At 40.7% G+C, this 26,970-nt stretch overlaps 1 protein-coding gene across 2 annotated transcripts in view; it reads left to right on the plus strand.

Moving 5' to 3' along the window:
- Nucleotides 1-1,203: 1,203 nt before the first annotated feature.
- Nucleotides 1,204-26,970, plus strand: part of PRRG1 (proline rich and Gla domain 1) — a 98,430-nt gene continuing 72,663 nt past the window's right edge. Inside the window, exon 1 of one of the 2 annotated variants that reach the window (XM_050776511.1) lies at nucleotides 1,204-1,293. The gene's annotated coding sequence lies outside the window, so the exon portion shown is untranslated. The other variant, XM_050776512.1, reaches the window with a different exon arrangement.

The raw sequence follows: 26,970 nt of genomic DNA on the forward strand, positions 1-26,970 counted from the left end.
ATATTCAGATCTTTAAGGGCAATTACCAAATTCTCCCATAAAATGTCCCCATCACAGTTAAAATACTTGCTGGGGGAGACTATTGGTGTGGTCCTGTGGCAATTCGTTTATTCTTAATAAGCCAAATGTTTCTTAATTCCATCACAATTAAAGTAAAAAGAAGGGGAAGTTAGTTTGGAATAAATCACTTCAGGCCCACAGCCCAATTCACTTTGCATTCACTCAGGTGTGTGTTTATTTTAATAGCTGATCTGAAGGCATGTGAGATGCCGCAGCTGAGCAGACTGTAAACAGAAAAGCATACAACTTAAAACCAAGCACGCATGCAGCATGGAATAATAATCAAGCTAGGCTCCTTATGATGCAAAATGCCAGAAAACCTCCAAGCATTAGGTCAAAGTTTACACAATAGCAAAAGCCTTTTATTCTGTTTCTTAGAGGGGCCTGTAGAATTCTAAGGTTCAAGTTCTAAGATAGCTCCAGCTCTACCTAAAAAACGAGATCAAAGATGGGTTTTCTTCTCAAGATATTTGGGTAAGTTTGTACAAGACATTTTTTTTTTTTTTTTTTTTTTTTAAGAAAAAGCAGATACTTGTCACCAAGAGTTGTCCGGAAACAGTGGCAAGGGAATTATTTCTCAAAGAAAGGGCAATTCTCTGAGCTTTAACAGTGGGCAATGGTCGAATAGTCACCAACCACGATCTGGGCTCACACATAGCAAAGAGGTATATTAACTAGGATGCCCTACACAGGCGGTCTGTGGACGAGAAATCCTTATGTCCCTCACTTCACCAGGGCTGAAGAGTACGCGATGAGGAGAAACGACTAGGAAAAGGAATAATGTGTGGTGAGGTATGTATGCGAAAGAGAAAAAGGCTGGCAGGGACCCGCGGTGGCCAGAAGGAGAGACGTGGCGGCCCGAGAGCTGACTACTTGGGCCCGCGCTGAGCCAGGCTTTCTCCATAGTGCGTGTGGGAGTGCACAGACGGGTCTCGACGGCTTTTCTGTATGTGTTATAAATAAACCCCAAGAGTGGAAAGCTCCAGCAGGATGCCCTGAGCGCTGGTTCTTCCCAGCAGAAGCGGTGGAGGATCCGCCCCTCGTTTCCCACCCTCCGCCCCAGCTCGTTCCCGCCCCTTCTCTCCTAACCCCGCCCCAGCCCAGCCCCCGCCTCTTTCCACCTCCCTTCCAGTCCGCTCCCGGTTCCTGGCTCCGGCTAGGCTCAGCAGAAATAGGAGCGCGCAGGCGCGACGTGCGGATCGCAGAACGCCGAGTAGCGGAGCCGGACCCGCTGTGAGTGTGGTGGCCGCGCTGGGTTCCTAGCTGGGGAAACGTGATCGGGGCGAGGCGCCCCAGGAAGGATTGGGGTGTGTGTGGGTGACTTCTGTTCTGCGAGGAGAAACCCGTCAGATGTGCGGTAGCGTTGGTAGCGACGCTGCCTGTGGGCGTCCGGCCAGGGCCGCGTGGGGAGCGGAGTGCATGGTAGCGGGAGTGGGTGAGGGTGGGTATGACGAGAAAAAAATTGAAGGAATAGGGTTCAGAGGCTGGAAGTCCGCACACAGGCTGGGCAGGACCGCGAGGCTTGCCAACGGTGCTGGAGGGTGTCCCAGCTTCAAGTTCAGTTCCCTGCTTGGTGCCTCTGAGGGACGTCCCAGGCTCATCCCCTCCTCCAGCGCTGCTTTCTCTGGTGCCGAGTTGCTAGAAACATTCCCCGTCGGAGGGGAGAGGATTTGGAGGCGGTGGGCTGTCGGCCCGGGCTAGTCCCAAGGAGGGCGTGGCGTTCGTGTGACTTTCCTTTACCCACCCCCGGGAATGTGTCCCTCTTCTGGTCCATTGTGCCCGTGGACATTTTAACAAAGGCTATGACTGTTTTGTAGGCAGTGGCGGGTGACAGTGGGAGGGGGTGCGTGCGAGGTCGGTGGCGGTGCGGCCCTGGGGGACGGGAGAGCGGGGGGAGGGGGAGGCGGAGGCGGCGTGGGGGGAAGTGGAAGGAAGAGAAGAGTCTTCCTGCTTCAGCTTTTTCCTTCTTCCTGGTCCGCTGAATTTGATCACTGGTAGGAACAGCCCCAAGAGGGATAAGACTGGAAATTAGTGTGTGCGCGTTTGGACTCTGGCTCCAGCCACTGGTTTTTGTGATTGTGCTGTGCATGTATTTTCTACGAGTCCCTTTAGGAGAAAAGCGAAGCTAATGGGATTTGAGAGGAAATAATTGAATGAAAGGATGAAGAGGTGGAGTAACAAAACTTAGAGCTTAATTATTTGTCTGTTGATGGTCATACTATAAAGCCAGACTTTGAAGGATGCGAAGGTGTCCAAGTCAGGGTAAGTGAAAAGTTGGTTAGGCTACTGTTGATTGTTTCAATCAAGAGTGGATTTTTGGGCATGTGTGTGGATGTGCTGTCAATATCTTGGGCCGACTCACTTTAGAACCTTTGAAAATAATATTAAGGATACAAAACACTAGGGCAAATATTGTAATATTGAATAAAGCTCCATATGCTTTCATTTTCAAACTTAGGGACTTTCATGAAAGATAGTATATGTGTTCCCAAGCATAGATGTTGATATTTTTCCTCATTTGTTTTAAGTTAATACAACAAAATAAACTGAACTTCCTCCTCCTCCACCCCTTTCCCTTGATTGTAAATCCTGTTTTATAAACGTTTACTTTCTGAAGTATACTTAAAAACACAATTACCCCCCTAACCCCTACCCCTGCACCAACCCCAGGCATGAGGTGAACAGGATTTCTTCTGGTTTTGTTATGTTATTCTTTCTTAAATTTTCCCAAATTTGGGGCAGGTGGGGGACGGGGAGTGTTAGGGATGCCTTTTCTCTTTTCTAGTGCCTGATGAACTCCTATTCATCCTTCTAGACTTAGCCTAATTCACTTCTCGAAAAATTTTGCCATCTACTCCAGAGTGAATTAATCACACCTTTTTCTGTTAAATTTATATCACTTGCCTTTTTTCTCCATTACTACTAGACCCTCGGTCTTCTATGTTACACTTATACCTAGAGCTGCCTGGCATGTGGTAAGCACCTAATATACTCACTTACAGATATATATTAATAAATGCTGTTAGAAAGGTAGTAATTCATAGGCTGGGCGCAGTGGCTCACTCCTGTAATCCCAGCACTTTGGGAGGCGGAGGCGGGCAGATCACGAGGCCAGGAGATCGAGACCATCCTGGCTAACACGGTGAAACTGCGTCTCTACTAAGAATACAAAAAAATTAGCCGGGCGCGGTGGTGGACGTCTGTAGTCCCAGCTACTCTGAGGCTGAGGCAGGAGAATGGTGTGAACCCGGGAGGTGGAGCTTGCAGTGAGCCGAGATGGCGCCACTGCACTCCAGCCTGGGCAACAGACTCCGTCTCAGAAAAACAAAGAAAAGAAAAGAAAGATAGTAATTCATATTGCGTAAAGTTCATGGGATAATACAAGAAATTCAGAATTCTGAAATTATATTTAATATTTGAGCAGCATTATTTGGAATATGGATAAGCACTGAGTGTGGAAATATGTTCTCATGTATTAGTCATAGTTTATCCTTCTAAAAAGAGGTGCAAAAACTCTACAGATAAAGGGAAAATAGGGATCAGAAAAAGGTGAAGTTTTTAAAAAGGCCAATTTCTGATACTAAAACTAGTGAAGTTAACTATTTGTAGAAAGACACAAATAGGTTGCTGCTGGAATTTAGGAAGTACTGCAAATGAATCAAGTTGCCAGATGGTATTCTCTGAAGGGTGATATAACTAAAACAAGCTGTGACCTAACCAGTTGTATTATACTCCTTTAAAATCTTAAAGTATTTTCAGCCTTTGGCTAATGGGTCTCTTCATGTTATAGTTCCCTGATAGGCTTGGTCTAACCATTTCTGTCAACCTGCCTTTGACATCTCTCTTAACTCCGCCAGGATCACTGGCCTTCCAGTTACCTCCGGCTCCTAACAGGAATTATCTTCCCCCTGCTCCTCACCTCCAGCCTTCTTCTCCTGAGTGGATTTATGTATTTGAGAAAATACCGTGAGCAGATGGTCACTTACTTTATAAAAGAATGGAATTGGTTCTTTAGTTTAAAAATAAGTCAGGATTGGCTACCTGCTTAGTCTAGCCTTCTGTGCATGCAAAGCAGACAGAGAACTATGACCATTAGTAACCCTTATTTTTCTTCATTTTTCCCTTATTCATCTAAATGCAAAAGCACTTTTTAAAAATTTCACTTTTAAAAATAACATTAGTCATTGTTCCCAACACACTTCAAGTTAGTCCCTGTTTTATTTTTTATTTTTTATTTTTTTTGAGACAGAGTCTCTTTCGCCCAGGCTGGAGTGCAGTGGCGCAATCTCAGCTCACTGCAAGCTCCGCCTCCCGGGTTCACGCCATTCTCCTGCCTCAGCCTCCCGAGTAGCTGGGACTACAGGTGCCCACCACCATGCCCAGCTAATTTTTTTGTATTTTTAGTAGAGACGGGGTTTCACCATGTTAGCCATGTGGTCTCGATCTCCTGACCTCGTGATCCGCCTGCCTCGGCCTCCCAAAGTGCTGGGATTACAGGTGTGAGCTACCACGCCCGGCCGGTAGTGCTTTTAAGACTGGAGTTTAGAGTGTCCTCTAAAATGTGGAGAGGATAGGACTGACGGAAGATGCTTGGATTTCATGACCACCAGGTTTTCTTTTGTTTTTGGTGTGTTTCAGGTGCAGATTGTTGGTTTAATTATACTTCTCAGTTAGTATTATATAATTATTATTATGACCAGGAGAACATATCACAGGTATTTGTTTGTTTGTTTGTTTGTTTTTTGAGACAGGGCCTTTCTCATGCCCAGACCGGAGTATAGTGGCACAAACACGGCTCACTGAAGCCTCAACCTCCTGGGCTCAAGCAATCCTCCCACCTCAGCTTCCCGAGTAGCTGAGACAACAAGTGTGTGCCACTATGCCCAGCTAATTTTTAAGTTAAAAATTTTTTTTTGAGATGAGGTCTTACTATATTGCCCAGGCTGGTTTCAAACCTGGGCTCAAGTGATCTTACCACCTCAGCCTCCCAAAGCGGTGCGGTTACAGGTGTGAGCCACCATACTCAGACATAGAGGTAATGGTTCTTAATCTGGTGTGTGCATCAGACTGTCGTAGGGAGCTGTTTCAAACAATACACTTAAGTTTAGTGCCCCTCCCCACAGTATTGACTCATAAAATCTGGATTTCAGGGTGTGGGATCTAGGCATGAAAAAATTCCCTGGTTAAGAGTCATGTCTTCAGCAATGGTGGGCAGAATATGGAAGCACGGAAAATAAAAGTTTTATTGGTAAATTGTGGTGAAAGGAGAATAGAAGAAAAAGACTGGAGTTTGAAGATTTTTAGAGTTCAAGAAAATGGGAGTATGTAAAAGAGAGGTGAAAAGCCTGCTGAAGTCAAGGAGCGATTGAATGTGTAATATTAGGAACATATAATTGATGGAATACGGTACTGGAGCAGGAGAGAATGGAATTAGTGGGTACCATAAAAAGAGAGGAGAAAAGAGTGAAAAAGAGCAAATTTAAAGCTGGAAGTGGGAGAAGCTGAAAGAACTCTCTTTAAGGAAGGTTTGTTTGCACACTACTGTTCTTCAGTGGAACTTAAGTAGTCTTGAACTCTTAAGTAAAATGGATTTTTTCAAGTTTAATAATGCTAGCAAATAAATCAATAATTTCAACTGTTCCAGCTACCACTAATGGCTACAAGTGTATTTTTCTTCAACTTAGCTCGAATAATTATTTTTTTGAAATTAAGTCTAGACATGCTGTGTTGTAATGTTATTGCCCTAGCCCTTGCTGTAAGACTGCCATAAGTTTCATATGATTTTCATTCAGTTATTCAACAAGTATTTGTATGATTGTCAATGACCATACATTCTTCTAAACACTGAGGATATAGCAGTATATAAAACAGTTGTATTTTATTAGAAATTTCTGCCTTTGAGGCGCTTGCATCGTATTTGAGGGAGGCAGATAATAAAGTAAATGAGTAAAATATAAGAAATGTGAGATATATATAATTTTGTATACATATATACTCATAAATATACATATATGTTTTTTTTGTTTTTTTTGTTTTTTTTTTTTGAGGCAGAGTCTCACTCTGTCGCCCAGGCTGGAGTGCAGTGGCCGAATCTCAGCTCACTGCAAGCTCCACCTCCCGGGTTCACGCCATTCTCCTGCCTCAGACTCCCGAGTAGCTGGGACTATAGTCGCCCGCCACCTCGCCCGCCTAGTTTTTTGTATTTTTTAGTAGAGACGGGGTTTCACCGTGTTAGCCAGGATGGTCTCGATCTCCTGACCTCGTGATCCGCCCGTCTCGGCCTCCCAAAGTGCTGGGATTACAGGCTTGAGCCACCGCGCCCGGCCAAATATACATATATGTTAAGTGACATGGTGCTGCATTCTTTGGAGAAATACAAAGCACGGAAGGTGAATGGGGGGACCCATAGGTATTCATCTATAGGTGAATAGAGCATGTTGGAGGGAGGTAATCAGGGAAGACTTCACTGTCAGCAAAGACTTGTAGAAGATAAGAAAACCATTTATTTGGAGGAAGAGCTTCCTAAGCACAGGGAACAACAATTGTAAAAGTCTGGAGGTGGGTTCTTTTTGAGACCTTTTAGCTAAAAATAGCAAAATAGTTTTTGCGGCTGGAGTAGCATGAATGAGAAGGGGTGAATAATAAGGCATAGAGTCAGATAAGCAAGAAGGATTGTGGGAATGGTGGGAAGCTTGCAAGAGGAGAAATTTCTGAGTGGGAAGATCAGGAACTACGTACTGCCTGTGTTGAATTTGAGATGATTATTTGATACTCCAGGTAGAATTCATGGGATAGGTATGGGTAAACAGGAAACTCTAGGAATGAATCACAGCATTTTAAGGGAAGAGAAGGGGTCATTCCTTTGCTTTGTTTTTAAATTTAAAAACTTTAGTTTTTAGAGCAGTGTTAGGTTCATGGAAAAATTACAAGGAAAGTACAGAGAGTTCTCACATGCCCCCTCCTCACATACACAACCTCCTGCACTGTCAGGACATCCTGTACCACAGTGGTAACATTTGTTGCAGTTCATGAACCTCCATTGACATATCATAATCACCTAAAGCTAATTGTTTATATTATGGCTCACTCTTGGTATTGTACATTTTATGGATTTGGACGAATGTATAACATATCCACAACTGTATTAATATTATGATATGATATAGTTTCACTACCCCCCAAATTCTCTGTGTTCTGCCTTTTCAACTGCCCTTCCTTCCAGTCCCTGGAAGCCACTGATCCTTCTACTGTCTCCATAGTTTTTCCTTTTTCAAAATGTCATATAGTTGGAATTATAAAATATGCAGCTTTTTCGTATTGGTTTCTTTCACCTAGTAACGTTCTTGAAAGCTTCCTCCGTGTTTTTTCATGGTTTAATAGCTTATTTCTTTTTAGTGCTTAATGATACTCCATTGGATGTACTTCAGTTTATTCATTCACCTACTAAGAAATATCTTGGTTGCTTCCAAGTTGTAGTAATTATAAATAAAGCTATTATAAATATCTGTGTGCAGTATTTTATGTGGACATAGATTTTCAATTCATTTGAATACAAAGGAGCTCAATTGCTGGATCATATGGTGAGAATATATCCCCATCCATGGTTTCACTTTCTACATTTCCAGTTACCAAAGGTCAACTATGGTCTGAAAATGTTAAATGGAAAATTCCAGAAATAAATGTCATAAGTTTTAAATTTTGTGCCATTTTGACATGATGAAATCTCGCACCAGCCTACCACATTCTAAGACATGAATCATCCCTTTATCCAGTGTATCCATGCTGTATATGCCTTTCGCCCATTAGTCACTAAGTAGCCATCTAGGTTGTCAGATCAAAAAAACATAGCGTATATAGGAGTTGGTACTATCCAAGATTTCAGGCATCCTTTGGGGTCTTGGAATGTATTCCCCATGGTTAAAGGAGGAGTACTTTTATGTTTAGTTTTGCAAGAAATTGACAAAGTGTCTTCCAAAGTAACTTACCACTTTTAATCCCATCAGCAATGGATGAGTTTCTGTTGCTCCACATCCTTGCCAGCATTTGGTGTTGTCAGTGTTCTGTATTCGGGCCATTTTAATAGATGTGTAGTGCCAGCTCATTGTTGTTTTAACTTGCAATTCCCTAATGACATACGGTGTTGGGCTTTCCATATGTTTATTTGCCATCTGTATCCATCTGTATATCTTCTTTGGTGAGGTGTCCACATATGTAGTCCATTTTCTTTCTTTCTTTCTTTTTTTTTTTTGAGACAGAGTCTTGCTCTGTCGCCCAGGCTGGAGTGCAGTGGCCGGATCTCAGCTCACTGCAAGCTCCACCTCCCGGGTTCACGCCATTCTCCTGTCTCAGCCTCCCCAGTAGCTGGGACTACAGGCGCCCGTCACCTCGCCTGGCTAGTTTTTTGTATTTTTTAGTAGAGACGGGGTTTCAGCGGGTTAGCCAGGATGGTCTCGATCTCCTGACCTTGTGATCCACCTGTCTCGGCCTCCCAAAGTGCTGGGATTACAGGCTTGAGCCACCGCGCCCGGCTGTAGTCCATTTTCAGATCAGGTTTTTTTTTTTTTTTTTCTCATTGCTGAGTTTTAAGAATTGTTTGTATATTTTGGATAATAGTACTTTATATGTTATGTCTTCTGCAAATATTTTCTCACAGTCTGTGGCTTGACTTCTCATATTTTTTTTTTTTTTTTGAGACGGAGTCTGGCTCTGTCACCCAGGCTGGAGTGCAGTGGCCGGATCTCAGCTCACTGCAAGCTCCGCCTCCTGGGTTTACGCCATTCTCCGGCCTCAGCCTCCCGAGTAGCTGGGACTACAGGCGCCCGCCACCTCGCCCGGCTAGTTTTTTGTATTTCTTAATAGAGATGGGGTTTCACCGTGTTAGCCAGGATGGTCTCGATCTCCTGACCTCGTGATCCGCCTGTCTCGGCCTCCCAAAGTGCTGGGATTACAGGCTTGAGCCACCGCGCCCGGCCGACTTCTCATATTCTTGACAGTGTATTTTGCTGAGTAGAAGTTTATAATATTAAATCAAGCTTACCCATCCTTTCATGAATCATACTTTTGGTGTTATAACTAAAAACTCACTACCATATCAGAGGTCATATAGATTTTTTCCTATGTTCTAGGAGTTTTATAGTTTTGTATTTTACATTTAGGCCTATGATCCATTTTGAGATTTTTTATGAAGGGTGTAAGGCCACATCTAGATTCATTTTTTTTTTGTATGTGGATGTCCAGTTGTTCCAGCATCATTTGTTGAAAAGTCTGTCTTTGCCGGGCGCGGTGGCTCAAGCCTGTAATCCCAGCACTTTGGGAGGCCGAGGCGGGCGGATCACAAGGTCAGGAGATCGAGACCACAGTGAAACCCCGTCTCTACTAAAAATACAAAAAATTAGCCGGGCGCGGTGGCGGGCGCCTGTAGTCCCAGCTACTCAGGAGGCTGAGGCAGGAGAATGGCGGGAACCCGGGAGGCGGAGCTTGCAGTGAGCCGAGATCGCGCCACTGCACTCCAGCCTGGGCAACAGCGTGAGACTCCGTCTCAAAAAAAAAAAAAGAAAAAAAGAAAAGTCTGTCTTCATTGTTTTGCCTTGGCTCCTTTGTCAAAGATCAGTTGACGATGTGGATATATCTCTCTATTCTGTTACATTTATCTGTTTGTCCATTCTTTGGCACTGTCTTTATTACTGTAGTTTAATAGTAATTATTGAAATTGGGTAGTGTCAGTCCAGCAACTTTGTTGTTCTGCAATATTGTCTTGGCTATTCTGTATCTGCTGCCTCTCCATATAAACTTTACAATCAGTTGTTTTTAAAAAAAATTCACAAAATCACTTGCTGGGATTTTGATTGGGGTTGCATTGAATTTGTAGATCAAGTTGGAAAGAGCTGATATCTTGAGACTACTGAGTCTTCCTATCCATGAACATGGGATATCTTTCCATTTATTTAGTCTTGATTTTTTTCCCAGTGGAGATCTTGCTCATCACTGATGTATAGGAAAAGAATTGACTTTTATTTATTAACCTTGTATCCTGTAACCTTACTATTATCACTTATTAGTTCCAGGAGATTTTCTTTTATTTATTTATTTATTTTTTATTATTCTTTAAGTTCTAGGGTACATGTGCACAACGTGCAGGTTTGTTACATATGTATACATGTGCCACATGTTGGTGTGCTGCACCCATTAACTCATCATTTACATTAGGTATATCTCCTAATGCTATTCTTCCCTCCTCCCCCCACCCCAAAACAGGCCACGGTGTGTGATGTTCCCCTTCCTGTGTCCAGGTGTTCTCATTGTTCAATTCCCACCTATGAGTGAGAACATGTGGTGTTTGGTTTTCTGTTCTTGCGATAGTTTGCTGAGAATGATGGTTTCCAGCTGCATCCATGTCCCTACAAAGGACATGAACTCATCCTTTTTTATGCCTGCATAGTATTCCATGGTGTATACTTGCCATATTTTCTTACTTCAGTCTGTCATTGATGGACATCTGGGTTGGTTCTAAGTCTTTGCTATTGTGAATAGTGCCGCAATAAACATGTGTGCACGTGTCTTTATAGCAGCATGATTTACACATGAGAGTATATGTGTTCAGTAGACTCTGTATGTGTGTGTATGGAGAGTGTATGTATACCCAGTAATGGGATGGCTGTGTCAAATGGTATTTCTAGTTCTAGATCCTTGAAGAATCGCCATGCTGTCTTCCACAACAATTGAACTAGTTTACGGTCCCACCAACAGTGTAAAAGTGTTCCTATTTCTCCACATTCTCTCCAGCACCTGTTGTTTCCTGACTTTTTAATGATCGCCATTCTAACTGCTGTGAGATGGTATCTCATTGTGGTTTTCATTTGCATTTCTCTGATGGCCAGTGATGATGAGCATTTTTTCATGTGTCTGTTGGCTGCATAAATGTCTTCTTTTGAGAAGTGTCTGTTCATATCCTTTGCCCACTTTTTGATGGGGTTGTTTGATTTTTTTTCTTGTAAATTTCTTTGAGTTCTTTGTAGGTTCTGGATATTAGCCCTTTGTAGATGAGTAGATTGCAAAAATTTTCTCCCATTCTGTAGATTGCCTGTTCACTCTGATGGTAGTTTCTTTTGCTGTGCAGAAGCTCTTTAGTTTAATTAGATCCCATTTGTCAATTTTGGCTTTTGTTGCCGTTGCTTTTGGTGTTTTAGACATGAAGTCCTTGCCCATGCCTATGTCCTGAATGATATTGCCTAGGTTTTCTTCTAGGGTTTTTATGGTTTTAGGTCTAACATTTAAGTCTCTAATCCATCTTGAATTAATTTTTGTTTAAGGTGTAAGGAAGGGATCCAGTTTCAGCTTTCTACATATGGCTAGCCAGTTTTCCCAACACCATTTATTAAATAGGGAATCCTTTCCCCATTTCTTGTTTTTGTCAGGTTTGTCAAAGATCAGATGGTTGTAGATGTGTGATATTATTTCTGAGGGCTCTGTTCTGTTCCATTGGTCTATATCTCTGTTTTGGTACCAGTATCATGCTGTGTTGGTTACTGTAGCCTTGTAGTGTAGTTTGAAGTCAGGTAGTGTGATGCCTCCAGCTTTGTTCTTTTTGCTTAGGATTGTCTTGGCAATGCAGGCTCTTTTTTGGTTCCATATGAACTTTAAAGTAGTTTTTTCCAATTCTGTGAAGAAAGTCATTGGTAGCTTAATGAGGATGGCATTGAATCTACAAATTACCTTGGGCAGTATGGCCATTTTCATGATATTGATTCTTCCTATCCATGAGCATGGAATGTTCTTCCATTTGTTTGTGTCCTCTTTTATTTCATTGAGCAGTGGTTTGCAGTTCTCCTTGAAGAGGTCCTTCACATCCCTTGTAAAGTTGGATTCCTAGGTATTTTATTCTATTTGAAGCAATTGTGAATGGGAGTTCACTCATGATTTGGCTCTCTGTTTGTCTGTTATTGGTGTATAAGAATGCTTGTGATTTTTGCACATTGATTTTGTATCCTGAGACTTTGCTGAAGTTGCTTATCAGCTTAAGGAGATTTTGGGCTGAGACGATGGGGTTTTCTAAATATACAATCACGTCATCTGCAAACAGGGACAATTTGATTTCCTCTTTTCCTAATTGAATACCCTTTATTTCTTTCTCCTGCCTGATTGCCCTGGCCAGAACTTCCAACACTATGTTGAATAGGAGTGGTGAGAGAGGGCATCCCTGTCTTGTGCCACTTTTCAAAGGGAATGCTTCCAGTTTTTGCCCATTCAGTATGATATTGGCTGTGGCTTTGTCATAAATAGCTCTTATTATTTTGAGATACGTTCCATCAATACCGAATTTATTGAGAGTTTTTAGCATGAAGGGCTGTTGAATTTTTTCAAAGACCTTTGCTGCATCTATTGAGATAATCATGTGGTTTTTGTCTTTGGTTCTGTTTATATGCCGAATTATGTTTATTGATTTGCATATGTTGAACCAGCCTTGCATCCCAGGGATGAAGCCCATTTGATCATGGTGGATAAGCTTTTTGATGTGCTGCTGGATTCAGTTTGCCAGTATTTTATTGAGGATTTTTGCATCGATGTTCATCAGGGATATTGGTCTAAAATTCTCTTTTTTTTGTTGTGTCTCTGTCAGGCTTTGGTATCAGGATGATGTTAGCCTCATAAAATGAGTTAGGGGGGATTCCCTCTTTTTCTATTGATTGGAATAGTTTCAGAAGGAATGGTGCCAGCTCCTCCTTGTACCTCTGGTAGAATTCAGCTGTGAATCCATCTGGTCCTGGACTTCTTTTGGTTGGTAGACTATTAATTATTGCCTCAATTTCAGAGCCTGTTATTGGTTTATTCAGGGATTCAACTTCTTCCTGGTTTAATCTTGGGAGAGTGTATGTGTCCAGGAATTTATCCATTTCTTCTAGGTTTTCTAGTTTATTTGTGTAGAGGCGTTTATAGTGTTCTCTGATGGTAGTTTGTATTTCTTTGTTGTCAGTGGTGATATCCCCTTTATCATTTTTTATTGCATCTATTTGATTCTTCTCTCTTTTCTTATTAGTCTTGCTAGTGGTCTATCAATTTTGTTGATCTTTTCAAAAAACCAGCTCCTGGATTCATTGATTTTTTTTTTTTTTTTTTTTTAAGGGGTTTTTCGTGTCTCTATCTCCTTCAGTTCTGCTCTGATCTTAGTTATTTCTTGCCTTCTACTAGCTTTTGAATGTGTTTGCTCTAGTTATTTTAATTGTGATGTTAGGGTGTTAATTTTAGATCTTTCCTGCTTTCTCTTGTGGGCATTTAGTACTATAAATTTCCCTCTACACACTGCTTTAAATGTGTCCCAGAGATTCTAGTATGTTGTATCTTTGTTCTCATCGGTTTCAAGGAACATCTTTATTTCTGCCTTCATTTCATTATGTACCCAGTAGTCATTCAGGAGCACGTTTTTCAGTTTCCATGTAGTTGAGCGGTTTTGAGTGAGTTTCTTAATCCTGAGTTCTAATTTGATTGTGCTGTGGTCTGAGAGACAGTTTGTTGTGATTTCTATTCTTTTACATTTGCTGAGGATTGCTTTACTTCCAACTATGTGTTCAATTTTGGAAAGTGAGATGTGGTGCTGAGAAGAATGTATATTCTGTTGATTTGGGGTGGAGAGTTTTGTAGATGTCTATTAGGTCCGCTTGGGGCAGACCTGAGTTCAATTCCTGGATATCCTTGTTAACTTTCTGTCTAATGTTGACAGTGGGGTGTTAAAGTCTCTCATTATTACTGTGTGGGAGTCTAAGTCTGTTTGTAAGTCTCTAAGCACTTGCTTTATGAATCTGGGTGCTCCTGTACTGGGTGCATATATATTTAGGATAGTTAGCTCTTCTTGTTGAATTGATCCCTTTACCATTATTTAATGGCCTTCTTTGTCTCTTTTGATCTTTGTAGGTTTAAAGTCTGTTTTATCAGAAACTAGGATTGTAACCCCTTCCTTTTTTTTGTTTTCCATTTGCTTGGTAGATCTTCCTCCATCCTTTTATTTTGAGCCTGTGTGTGTCTCTGCACGTGAGATGGGTCTTGACTCTTTATCCAGTTTGCCAGTCTAAAACAATCAATTCTTTGGAATTTTTCTACATAGACAATCATGTCATGTGTGAACAAAAACAGTTTTATTTTTTCCTTCCCAATCTGTATACCTTTTGTTTCCTTTCCTTGTCTTTTTTTTTTTTTTTTTTTTTTTTTTTTGAGACGGAGTCTCGCTGTGTCTCCCAGGCTGGAGTGCAGTGGCGTGATCTCGGCTCACTGCAAGCTCCGCCTCCCGGGTTCACGCCATTCTCCCGCCTCAGCCTCCCAAGTAGCTGAGACTACAGGCGCCCGCCACCACGCCCGGCTAGTTTTTTGTATTTTTAGTAGAGACGGGGTTTCACCATGTTAGCCAGGATAGTCTCGATCTCCTGACCTTGTGATCCACCCGCCTCGGCCTCCCAAAGTGCTGGGATTACAGGCTTGAGCCACCGCGCCCGGCCTCCTTTCCTTGTCTTATCACATTAGATGGGATTTCCAGTATGATTATGAAAAGGAGTGGTGAGAGGGGACATCCTTGCCTTTTTTCTGAGCTTAGAGGGAATGTTTCAAGTCTTACACCATGAAGTATGATGTCAACTGTAGTGTTTTTATAGATGCCCTTTTCCATTTGAGTGAGTTCCCATCTATTCCTAGTTTGTTGAGAGTTTTGTTTTTTTTTTTTAAATTCATGAATCAGTGTTGGATTTTGTTAAGTGCTTTTTCTGCATATATGGATATTATTGTGTATATTTTCCCTTTAGGCCTGTTGATGTTCTGGAGTACATTAATTGGTTTTTGAATATTGAACCACCCTTGCATACTTGTCATATATCTCACTTGATCATAGTGTATAGTTTTTTTGTATGTGGTTGGTGGATACAATTGATAATATTTTGCTGAGGATTTTTCAATCTGTGTTTATGGTAGATATTGGTCTGTAGTTTTCTTTTCTACTAAGTCTTTGGTTTTGGTTTTAGGGTAATTCTGACCTCATGGCTATTGCCTTGGCTTCTAACTTCTGGAGAGATTGTAGAGAACTGGTATAGTTTGTTCCTTAAATGTTTGGTAGAATTCAGTGGTAAACCCATCTGGGTGTGGTGCTTTTTGTTTTGCAGGTTATTATTATTTCAATTTCTTTAATAAATATAGTCCTTTTCACATTGTCTATTTCTTTCGTGAGTTTTGTCACATTGTCTCTTTCAAGGAATTGGTCCATTTCAAGGAATTGGTCCATTTCATCTAGCTTATCAAATTTGTGGGGATAAAATTGTTAATAATATTCCTTTATTAGCCTTTTAATGTCCATGGGATCTGTAGTGATGTCCTTTCTTTTATTTCTGATAATAATTTGTGTCCCCGCTCCTTTTTTCTTAATTACCCTGGCAAGAAGTTTATTGAATTCATTCATCTTTTCAAAAAACCAGCCTTTGGTTTCATTTATTTTTCCCTATTGATTTTCTGTTTTCAGTTTCACTGATTTCTGCTTTAATTGTATTATTTCTTTTCTCCTATTTACTTCAGGTTTAATTTGCTCTTCTTTTTCTAATTTCCTAGGATGGAAACTTAGATGATTGATTTCAGATCTTTCTTTTTTTCTAATGTGTGCATTCAAGCTATAAATTTCCCTCTAAGCACTACTTTTGCTGCATCCCACAAATTGTGACAAGTTGTATTTTAATTTTCACTTAGTTCAACATATGTTTTTAATTCCTCTTGGGATTTCTTCTTCAATAATCCATGTGTTATTTAAAGGTATGTAGTTTAATCTCTACATATGTGGAGGAATTCCAGCTATCCTTCTGTTAATTGTTTTCTAGTTTAATTACACTATAGTCTGAGAGCTGACATTGCATGATTTCTATTCTTTTAAATTTGCTGAGATATGTCTTATGTCCCAGAATGTGATCTGTCTTGGTGAATATTCCACGTGAGCTTGAGAAAAATGTGCAATGTCTATTGTTGGATGAAGTAGTTTATATATATCAGTAATATCCAGTTAATTGATGGTACTATCGAAGCTGTTGAGTTCAGCCGTTTCCTTACTGCTTGTCTTCAAATAACACTATACCCCTTCATGGGTACAACCTCTTTGTATTGCAACACCTTTCCTACAATGGCAAAGTGATTTGGTTATCCTGAAAACCTGAGGGACCATAGAAATAATGTTATCATTGCAAGTTGCCTTTTGAATCTCCTAAGAAAATAACTGTATGTCAAACCTTAGTTCAGCATTTACTGAACACCTTTGGCATGCAAGGGGTGTGTGTGCTAGCTTTACCTTTTGTAAATTAGCGACATAATTACTTCTCAAGATGTCATTGGGAATAATGAAATGAGAATCAAAGTGCCACAGGGTTGGGGTAATCATAGCTCTTAAAAATGGTCAAAGCCAGGCACGGTGGCTCACGCCTGTAATCCCAGCACTTTGGGAGGCCAAGGTAGGCAGATCACGAGGTCAGGAGATCGAGACCATCCTGGCTAACACGGTGAAACCCTGTCTCTACTAAAAATACAAAAAATTAGCTGGGCGTGGTGGTGGACGACTGTAGCCCCAGCTACTGAGGAGGCTGAGGCAGGAGAATGGCGTGAACCCGTGAGACGGAGCTTGCAGTGAGCCGAGATTGCGCCACTGCACTCCAGCCTGGGTGACAGAGCGAGACTCTGTCTCAAAAAAAAAAAAAAAAAAAAAAAAGCTCAATAATTGCTTTGCTTTCTCCATTATTGTGTGGTAATAATTGGTATAGTTATTTTCAACCTCATTCAAATACCGATGATGAATTTTTGATAGCACTTGTTATCTTCTTGAAAGGCTTGGCAATTAAATGCACTAGAATTGAAATAACAATTTCACAATTTGAACTTTCAGGTACATTTTTTCAGTGCCTCAGAATTCGTAACCTATGATGTCTTTGGGAGAATGTGTTATATTTTAATCTTTGAATTTGAGTAAGTTGTCTGTGGTCTATTTCTTCTCTTCTTTCAAAACTGTGTCTGAGATGTGTGTTGTTTTCTGGAGTCCTAGCTAACCAAACACCTCCTTTTTCAGTGCCTTGTTATTGAAAGCACTTTATGTTCAGTGAATCTCATCCAATCTGTCTCCAGTGTGCTTGTTCTTTGTGGTTTGGTTTCTAATATTATGCATTCCAATTTTGTAAAAAAAAATCTATATGAGTAACTTGCCACAGTAATCCTTTCTGACATGTTTGCTTCAGGGAAAAAGCAAGAAAAGTCAGAAACATAAGCCTAGTTTTAAAATTTGCTGTCACTGCAAAAAAGTGAATAGAATATATTCCAAGTTTCTTTTTCTGTATTAGTATTACCTATGGGACCAGAATAATTATTTTGGCAAGGATATATTTAATTTCCTATGTAATTTTGTCCTGCTTCAGTATCTTAGTCGTTTTTCCTTTGATTTGTCAAAAAAATTATAGAAATAAAGAAATTTAATTATTTAGGTTTATAAACTGTCTAAAAATGCAAATATTTTTGTTGCATTAAATATGACTATAGTATAAAATAAATACATGTGTTCTTTGAATTTTAAAATTCCTTTAACTTATAATGCAAATAGTAGATATTAACATGTACTTTTTTATATATTTCATTCTCTAAACTATGAATGTTAACACGGTTTATATACTTGACCTTTGCAAAGTTTTGAATAGTCCACTTCTACTGCTGTTGTCCTAGCATTATTTCCTTCCTAATATGGTAGTCGTTTTTTTTAACTTTTCTCCCCAGTCATTTCTTGCCTGTCCTTAACCCAAGTCTGCCCATCTACAGATATTGAAAGCTTCCAACCTTCAGGAACCACCCTTCACATTACTCCTAGAAAGCCCCATCTAACCCTACAGATCAAACTGTTCACTTTCAAAGTTTGTTTGTACCTAACCTTTCTTCTATTTTTTTCTGTTTGCATTTCTCATTTGCATTTCAGTTCTTCACCTTTTAACTGAGGCTAGTTCTCTGCCAGAATCTCAGCCCCATTTAACCAGGGGCCAGAGCATCCATATTGTCTTTGTCTACTTGGTTTCTGGTTGGTTCCCACTACCAGGAATCAGGATGCTGAATATCCCTAGAATCCTTGCCATTGGAGTGGGTAGACTCTAGTCTACTTAGACTGGGACTGTCAAGAGGAAAAGGATGTTTGAGTCCTCAGCAGACTGGGAGGGGGCCTGGAGCAAATCCTGTGTTAAAATGGGATTTTGTTTTTTCCTCTGGGACCCAAACCCACTCTTGACAGTTCTGTTCTTCACATGAGAGTATAGTGAGTGTTCATTATTCAGAAGATTGCCCAAATTATTTTCTCCTCTCATCTGTTGAGCAATTCCTGGCCATATAGATTATCTTCCTTAGTAATAATACGAATGATAACAATAATAATAACCATTCTGTGGTGCACCAGATATTTTATTTTTATTGTTTTTTTACCCTGTAAGATATATGGCTTTTATCTCCACTTTCTAGTAAGTACATTGCAGTTCAAAGAGTTTAAGTAGGCCGGGCGCGGTGGCTCAAGCCTGTAATCCCAGCACTTTGGGAGGCCGAGACGGGCGGATCACGAGGTCGGGAGATCGAGACCATCCTGGCTAACACGGTGAAACCCTGTCTCTACTAAAAAATACAAAAAACTAGCCGGGCGAGGTGGCTGGCGCCTGTAGTCCCAGCTACTCGGGAGGCTGAGGCAGGAGAATAGCGTAAACCCGGGAGGCGGAGCTTGCAGTGAGCTGAGATCCGGCCACTGCACTCCAGTCTGGGCGACAGAGCGAGACTCCGTCTCAAAAAAAAAAAAAAAAAAAAAAAAAAAGAGTTTAAGTGCCCAAGCTCACTTTGGAGGTATATAGTAGAACTGAAATAATCAAATCAGGTTTCTCTGACATTAAAGCATGGAGCTTTTTTTTAGGAGACCCATTTCTTTTTTTTTTTTTTTTTTTTTTTTTTTTGAGACGGAGTCTGGCTGTGTCGCCCAGGCTGGAGTGCAGTGGCCGGATCTCAGCTCACTGCAAGCTCTGCCTCCCGGGTTTTTACGCCATTCTCCTGCCTCAGCCTCCCGAGTAGCCGGGACTACAGGCGCCCGCCACCTCGCCCGGCTAGTTTTTTGTATTTTTTAGTAGAGACGGGGTTTCGCCGTGTTAGCCAGGATGGTCTCGAACTCCTGACCTCGTGATCTGCCCGTCTCGGCCTCCCAAAGTGCTGGGATTACAGGCTTGAGCCACCGCGCCCGGCTAGGAGACCCATTTCATGAAGCATAGTTTTGGGCTGTCTCTTCTCATTCTCAGTTTCACACAGTAAGACTTTGTGTTTATGAAGATAAAATATATATTGAGGATTCACTGTGCATGCATTTCATGCATCTAGCATTACGATCTAACATGGATTAGTGCTTAATGAATATTAACTAAAGGAATGAGTGGAGACTCTGTAAATTTGTTAGAAAGGGTAATCTCCTTGTGCTTAACACAGTGGCAGGCATATGGTAGGTGCTAAAAAATATTTGTTGAATTGATGAGATCAGCTACTCAAATATTGTTGAATTAACGATATTATCCACTATACCTTTCCATTAAAAGAGATGGCAGTGAATTTAAGTAGTTGAGCCATTGATCCAGTTGCCTGGTAAAGGAAAAGATCAGTTTAAATGGATGCTTTTTCCTTTGGATGCCTGAAAGTGTACTTGGTATCATACTTCCAAAAGAAGGCTGTCACTTACTTGCTTCATCTTGACCTTTCACTCATTCACCCCCAAAACTTCTTCCTTGACTTTTGCCTCTTCCCTGGATAATGCCATTAATTCCCACAACTTCAACCTCATTCTTCACACTGAAAATTCTCACATCTGTATCCAGTCAAAATTTTTCCCTGAAGATCCAGAGGCATATACTTGACTGCCTACCTTAAAGTAAACTGTCCAAAAACAGAACTTCTCCCCCTGCCTAACACCCCACCTATATGTCTGCTTTTTCTCCTTTTTTTTCTCATTTTGTTAAATAGGAAGGAGGCCCTGTATTCAGGATAAAGACTTCTGGATCCTGGGTATAAACAGGAATGTGACCACATGGGGTTCCCTTCGCCACTCCTTTGGAGCAATCACAGTCCTGGTGCTAGAGTTAAGGCCCCTATATTAAGGAGCTAATGGTAGTCTATATCACCCCCTCCAAAAAAGTTTCTGCTTTTTATTGCTTTTCTGTTAACCATCTACTCCTCCTTGCTGATACAAGCAGGGATGGTAAGAAACTGAGCCCTCTTTCTCATTACCTCCTTTTCTCAAGCATATGTGGGAGAATGCAATCTGATTATCATTTATAGGCTCTCATCCCAAACTTATTTTAAATGCAAATCTTGAGATTAAAACCATTTTGTCTTTTATCTAACATTGGATTGACTGCAATAATCATGTGATTTTGTAGATCACTTTGAGAATTTATACTGCACTGTAGGTTTAGATATCCCGATGTCTATCTGTAGCCCATAATTAGTGAAGACAATAATATTCTCTTGAATTTTTATTGTGGTTTCATGTCCACAGAACTCTCTCAGGGCTTGTGTGGATTTTTTCCCATTCTCCATTTCTTTCTTAGCTGGATAATAGGCCACAAATTGTTTTATGAATTCCTTTTCCTGTTACTTCCATCTTCACAAAGGTAGAGTTGACTCTCACCTCCCTCTCTGGGCCTATCCATGGTTTAATCCTTCTTGTGCTGTAGTTACTGGACTTCAACTGATGGTATTAATGTTTTTTCTTGTTACATTGCTGCAATGGCATGTGGTTTTTGCTTCTCTTTTTTTCCATCATCACACACTTGGCAGGACCAGTTTGTCTAAAACAGTATGTGAATTGTCTCCAAACAGCCTTATTTAAGTCAGATGTTGTCTCTGTAAAACATTGGCAAAGAAATCTTAAGCATTCCCTTCCTACATATAGTCATATTAAATAGAACTTTATGAGGCATTGCATTCTTTTTATTCCAAAAATGTTTAATATAGCCCCATATGTAGTATTGATGGAAACTATGAATTCTATTAAGATGGCCAAAAGTTAATGAACTTCTGCCATGGACCCTGGTGGACTGAGCAAAGGAGGATGAATGCAGGAATAAAGACAAAGACAAAAGAGTATGTTTGGAAGAAGGGTCGGGGGCTCCTTGCTTCTAGTGAACAAGAGCCTTGAGCTTCTAGAGCCCTTCACATTTATTGAGTAAAAGAAATAGGGAGAAGGGGGTGGTTGTCGGTCAGCTGCTTGATTTAGTGCAGGCCTGCATGACTGCTTTCTCTAGATATTCCAGTAGATAACCTCAAGGAGCATGGCACCAGGAAGTGACTGCCCTCAGCATACCTTCTGGTGGCAGGTGCAGATGTGAGTTTGCCCACATCCTGCATTCATGATAAACAGTTTGCTGTTTGATCATATTGCCTCTAGTGGAATGCTGAGTTGGTCACGACCCTCAGGCTTTTGGCTCCCAACAAATTTCTCACCTCCTTTTTGGTGTAGGTAAATCTTAGTTGCTAATAATAATCTGTTATCTGTCCATATCTGCATTTAAAGAAATGTGATTAAAACTCATTTTGTTGGAGGTTCTCCAGCCAGCCAGGGTTAAAGCAGAATATCTCAGAGAGCTCTGACTTGATCTTATTTTACAGCTTAGGTTCTAGCACTTTCTTGGGTAGATGTTTCTCATTGTAGTGCCTCTGTTGTTTTAGAACCATTGCCTTTGATTTGACCAGAAACAACAGCATTATTTTCAGGGAGTATTACCAGACCTTAAGGGTATCCTTCTGTGGGACCAAGAATGTGTGGTTAGGTAGTACAAGAGCTTCCTTCACTGTGCGTAGCAATATCCTCCCACAAATAGGTACCCTGCTTCAGGGGTGCCTGTATTTTGAGTGATTAATTGCATTAGCCTTTATGGTAGGTGACAGGATATTCGGTTCAAAACTTTATGCTTATCCTACTCCACTACCACTTTCTTTTAACTAATTCAAGTCTCAGCCGAGACTTCAAAAATTTTGAAATTAAATGTTATTCTAGTACTTCTGGTTCACAGAAAATCAAATAAGTTCAGCATATTACAGAACAGCCTTGCTGTGCAGCACTCTGACAACTTTGCACAACTTAGTATAGGATATGGGGGCAATACTTGACTGTAGTCTGACCCAAGTCTTGGTGAAATGCCCTGCAATTCTGGCTAGAGTAAGGAAGATAAGAAGCCTGGTGAGGAGCTGCCGTGAGACAGTTTCTCATCCCTATCATGTAGGAAACGGCCAAAATACCATTTCTCACCCATTTTCTAGTTTCAGTTGAATGCAGAACTTTTCACCTTATACCCTGTGTGGGATAAGCCTATGAATTTTCTTGGGTTTAGTTTAGAGATGGCTCTTCAACAGCACCATGATCCATTGCTTGGACCATTTGTCATCTGTATCTTCTAGTTTGGTGTCATGATGTGAGACTAGGGACTTGGGAAACTGATACCATGCTGATTTAGCTTTTGATGTCTATGTAAGTAATCAGTTGTCTGAATTCATCTGGGCCCAATTTCCTTTACCAGCCAAATCAATGGAAGTGTGGCAAGCCAACCTAACAGCTGTATTAGTAATACTTGTGGCCCTGTTAGCCACCACATTGCTGCTTTGGTAATGTTTAACTGTGTAACAAAGTGGGACTCTTACTGACCAAACACCCAGCTAGTATATGTATTATGGGATATTCCTTGAGCCTTGTACTTGTCACTGGGCATAATGGAGCCCCCAGTTTGGCAAGTGGACAGAGGCCAGGGCTGTATATCAGAATTACTCTGAATTGCTTTTCTCACATTGTCAGCCCAAGGAAGATACCAAGACCCGCTAGTTGAAAAGTCATATTTACACAACTAGAAGGGCCATACCAATTCTGAAGCTGCCCTCACACACACATCTACCTGAGTGTGGTAAGAAAGGAAGCATGATAACAGTGTTTGGGCCTACTCAGAATGGTGCACTTTGACTATGTGGTTGCCTCCTGCTCATCAATCCTGTGGTCTCCTCAGTCTATGGTGTTTTGTGTTTCAAAGAAACCAAATGTTTGACCATACAAGCATCTGTAAAACGTTTCTAGTTTGGCATAATATCTGGAAAAAATAGAAGGCAACATGGAGAATAATCTCTAAAGTATACATTTTTGTAAAAAAATATTCAATACTTATTGATTTTGCATTATATTCTTTTTTAATATAGGCATTTAAGGCATTTTTGCCTTCTAAGCACTATTTTAACTGTATTTGTAGATTTTGATATGTATTTTTGTTACTATTTAGTTCAATATTTTGTCTATTTTCTCTTGTAATTTATTCTTTAATTCAGTGATTAATTTACAATTGTGTTTTTACTGTCCAAATATATAGGGTTTTCCTGGTTTTCATGTAGGTAAATTTGAGAGGAAATGTTAACATAGCAGATCTGTGTTAACATTCAGTAGATCTCCTTCGTATCTCCAAGGGAACTTGGAATCATTATTGACTCTTGATCAGCCACTGGGAATGTGGCCCTCTGGATGTCTTTTACATAAATGGTGGATTTTTTTTTTTTTCTTCTACACCTGGAGCAATGGACCATGTAGGTACCTGCTTGTCAAAATTGCTTTGTACAAACATCAAGATTGATAAGGTATACCTGGTTTCTAAGTCTTGGTTATTGTGGCTGGTCCTATAGCTGGATATGCCTATATGACCAGCCCTGTATAAAAGCTATGAATGCTGAGACTTAAATGCTCTTGTGCTCTTCTTCAAACAGAGATATTCTGTATATGTTCCTATATTGCACTACTAGAGAGAAAGCACATATAAAAAGCCTGTGTCTGACCTCTCTGGGTTCTACCCAATGCATATATTTTTCCTGCTGCTTTTACTCTGCTCCTTTTGCTGTAATACATATTTTAGCCTTGATTATAACCTAATATCGACTCCTTCTGATGAACCTCGAACTTGAGGGTGGTCCTGGGTTCCCCAAAACTGTATTCTAATTTAATTCTATTGTGGTCAGAGAATATACTCCATATGATTCCTTTTTTTTAATGTTGAGACTTGTTTCATGACCTAGAATATGATCTTTTCTGGTAAGTACATCACATGCCCTGAAAAGAATGTGTATTTTGGCATTACAGGATGTATTATTCTATAAATACCAATTATATAAAAGTAGCTAATAGAGTTCAGATCTTCTGTGTCTTGCTGATTTTGTTTTTCTAGTTCAGTTAATTGCTGAGACAAGATTGTTAAAATCTCTAGTTAGGATTGTGGAATTATGGATTTCTGCATTCAATTCTGACAGTTCTTGTTTCATGTATTTTAAAATTCTGTTATGGGATTCATATGCATTTGGTATGATCTTTTCTATTGACTTGACCCTTTTATCATTATGAATTGTTCCTCTTGATCTCTTATAATACATTTGGTTTTTATATTTGTCTTCTGATAGCCATTCTAGCTTTTTGCTTAACTCTTTGCAAGGTGTATCTTTTCCATCCAAGTACTGTTGACACATCTCTGCATACTTGCATTTAAAATGAATGTCTTGTAAACGGTATATAGTTGCTTTGGTTTTTTTATTTTTACCTTCTGACAATCTCTGCCGTTTTAATTGAAATCTAGTTCAGTAATTTTTAATATAACTGCCAATATAGTTAGGTTTAGACCTAAGATCTGTTTTTTTTTTAATTTTCTACATGCCTCTTCTGTTTTTCTTCCTCTTTTCCAGCTTTTTTTTTTTTTTGAAAATGGTTTCAGAATTCTATTTTATTTTTCCTATTGATACTCTAGCTATTCTTTTTTTTTTTTTTTTTTTTTTGCACTAATTTTTTGATAGTGGCTGCCCTAGGGATTATAAGATACAGCTATAACTTTCATAGTCCACTTACTTAGTTAATAATGTGCTACTTCAAGTAAAATATGGAAATCTTACAAATTTCCAGGCCCACACCCCTATTTTGATTGTAGTTATTACATGTAAAACAAACTCCCCTCTACTCACACAGCCCACAAGGCACTATTATCATTTTACTTTTAAACAGTTATTGGTTTATACAGAGGAAAAAAAGGATAAAATAGTATTTTACATTTTCTCTACCATTTACCCTTTCTGATTCTCTTCATTTCTTTTTGAGTATCCCAATTCCATCTGGTATAATTTCTCTTCTATCTAAATAACTTCTAGCATTTCTTATAGTGCAGGTTGGCCAATGACAAATGCTTTTAGTTTTATGTGAAAATATCTTGGCCGGGCGCGGTGGCTCAAGCCTGTAATCCCAGCACTTTGGGAGGCCGAGACGGGCGGATCACAAGGTCAGGAGATCGAGACCATCCTGGCTAACACGGTGAAACCCCGTCTCTACTAAAAAATACAAAAAACTAGCCGGGCGAGGTGGCAGGCGCCTGTAGTCCCAGCTACTCGGGAGGCTGAGGCAGGAGAATGGCGTAAACCCGGGAGGCGGAGCTTGCAGTGAGCTGAGATCCGGCCACTGCACTCCAGCCTGGGCGACCGAGCTAGACTCCGTCTCAAAAAAAAAAAAAAAAAAGAAAATATCTTTATTTCACTTTTACACTTCAGTGATATTTTTGCTGAATATAAAATTCTGGGTTAACATTTCGTTTTTTTCACGCTTTAAAGATTTTTTTTTTTTTTTTTTGAGACAGAGTCTCGCTCTGCCGCCCAGGCTGGAGTGCAGTGGCCAGATCTCGGCTCACTGCAAGCTCTGCCTCCCGGGTTCACGCCATTCTCCTGCCTCAGCCTCCTGAGTAGCTGGGACTACAGGCGCCCGCCACCTCGCCCGGCTAGTTTTTTGTATTTTTTAGTAGAGATGGGGTTTCACCGTGTCAGCCAGGATGGTCTCGATCTCCTGACGTCGTGATCCACCCGTCTCGGCCTCCCAAAGTGCTGGGATTACAGGCTTGAGCCACCGCGCCCGGCCTTAAAGATGTTTTAACGGTTTTTCGGTCCTCTTTTTTTTTTTGAGACGGAGTCTGGCTCTGTCGTCCGGGCTGGAGTGCAGTGGCCGGATCTCAGATCACTGCAAGCTCCGCCTCCCGGATTTACGCCATTCTCCTGCCTCAGCCTCCCGAGTAGCTGGGACTACAGGCGCCCGCCACCTCGCCCGGCTAGTTTTTTTTGTATTTTTTAGTAGAGATGGGGTTTCACCATGTTAGCCAGGATGGTCTCGATCTCCTGACCTCGTGATCCACCCGCCTCGGCCTCCCAAAGTGCTTGGATTACAGGCTTGAGCCACCGCGCCCTGCCTCGGTCCTCTTTTTTAATTTAAAATTTAACTGATGAAAATTACATAGATTTGTTAAAGATGATGTTTTAAAATATGTATATATTGTAAGATGGCTAAATTGAGCTCATTAACATATGCATTACCTTGCATATCATTTTTGTGGTAACATCACTTAAAATCTACGTTCTCAGCAATTTTCAAGTATGCAATACATTGTTATTAACTATAGTCACCATGTTGTACAGTATACCTCTTGAATTTATTCCTCCTGTCTAACTGAAATTTTGTATCATGTGACCAACATCTCTTTGATCTTCCCCCACCCAGTTCCTGATAGCCACCTGATATGGTTTGGCTGTGTCCCCACCTAAATCTCATCTTGAGTTGTAGCTCCCATAATCCCCACGTGTCATGGGAGGGACCTGGTGGGTGGCAATTGAATCATGAGGGTGGGTCTTTCCTGTGCTGTTCTCCTGATAGTGAATAAGTCTCATGAGATCTGATGGTTTCATGAAGGGCAGTTTCTCTGCACACCCTCTGTTGCCTGCCATCATGTAAGACGTCCCCTTTGCTCCTACTTTGCCTTCTGCCATGATTGTGAGGCCTCCCAACCATGTGGAACTGTGAGTCCATTAAACCTCTTT

This window comes from Macaca thibetana, chromosome X (assembly GCF_024542745.1).
Source record: "Macaca thibetana thibetana isolate TM-01 chromosome X, ASM2454274v1, whole genome shotgun sequence".
NCBI classification, from domain to species: domain Eukaryota; kingdom Metazoa; phylum Chordata; class Mammalia; order Primates; family Cercopithecidae; genus Macaca; species Macaca thibetana.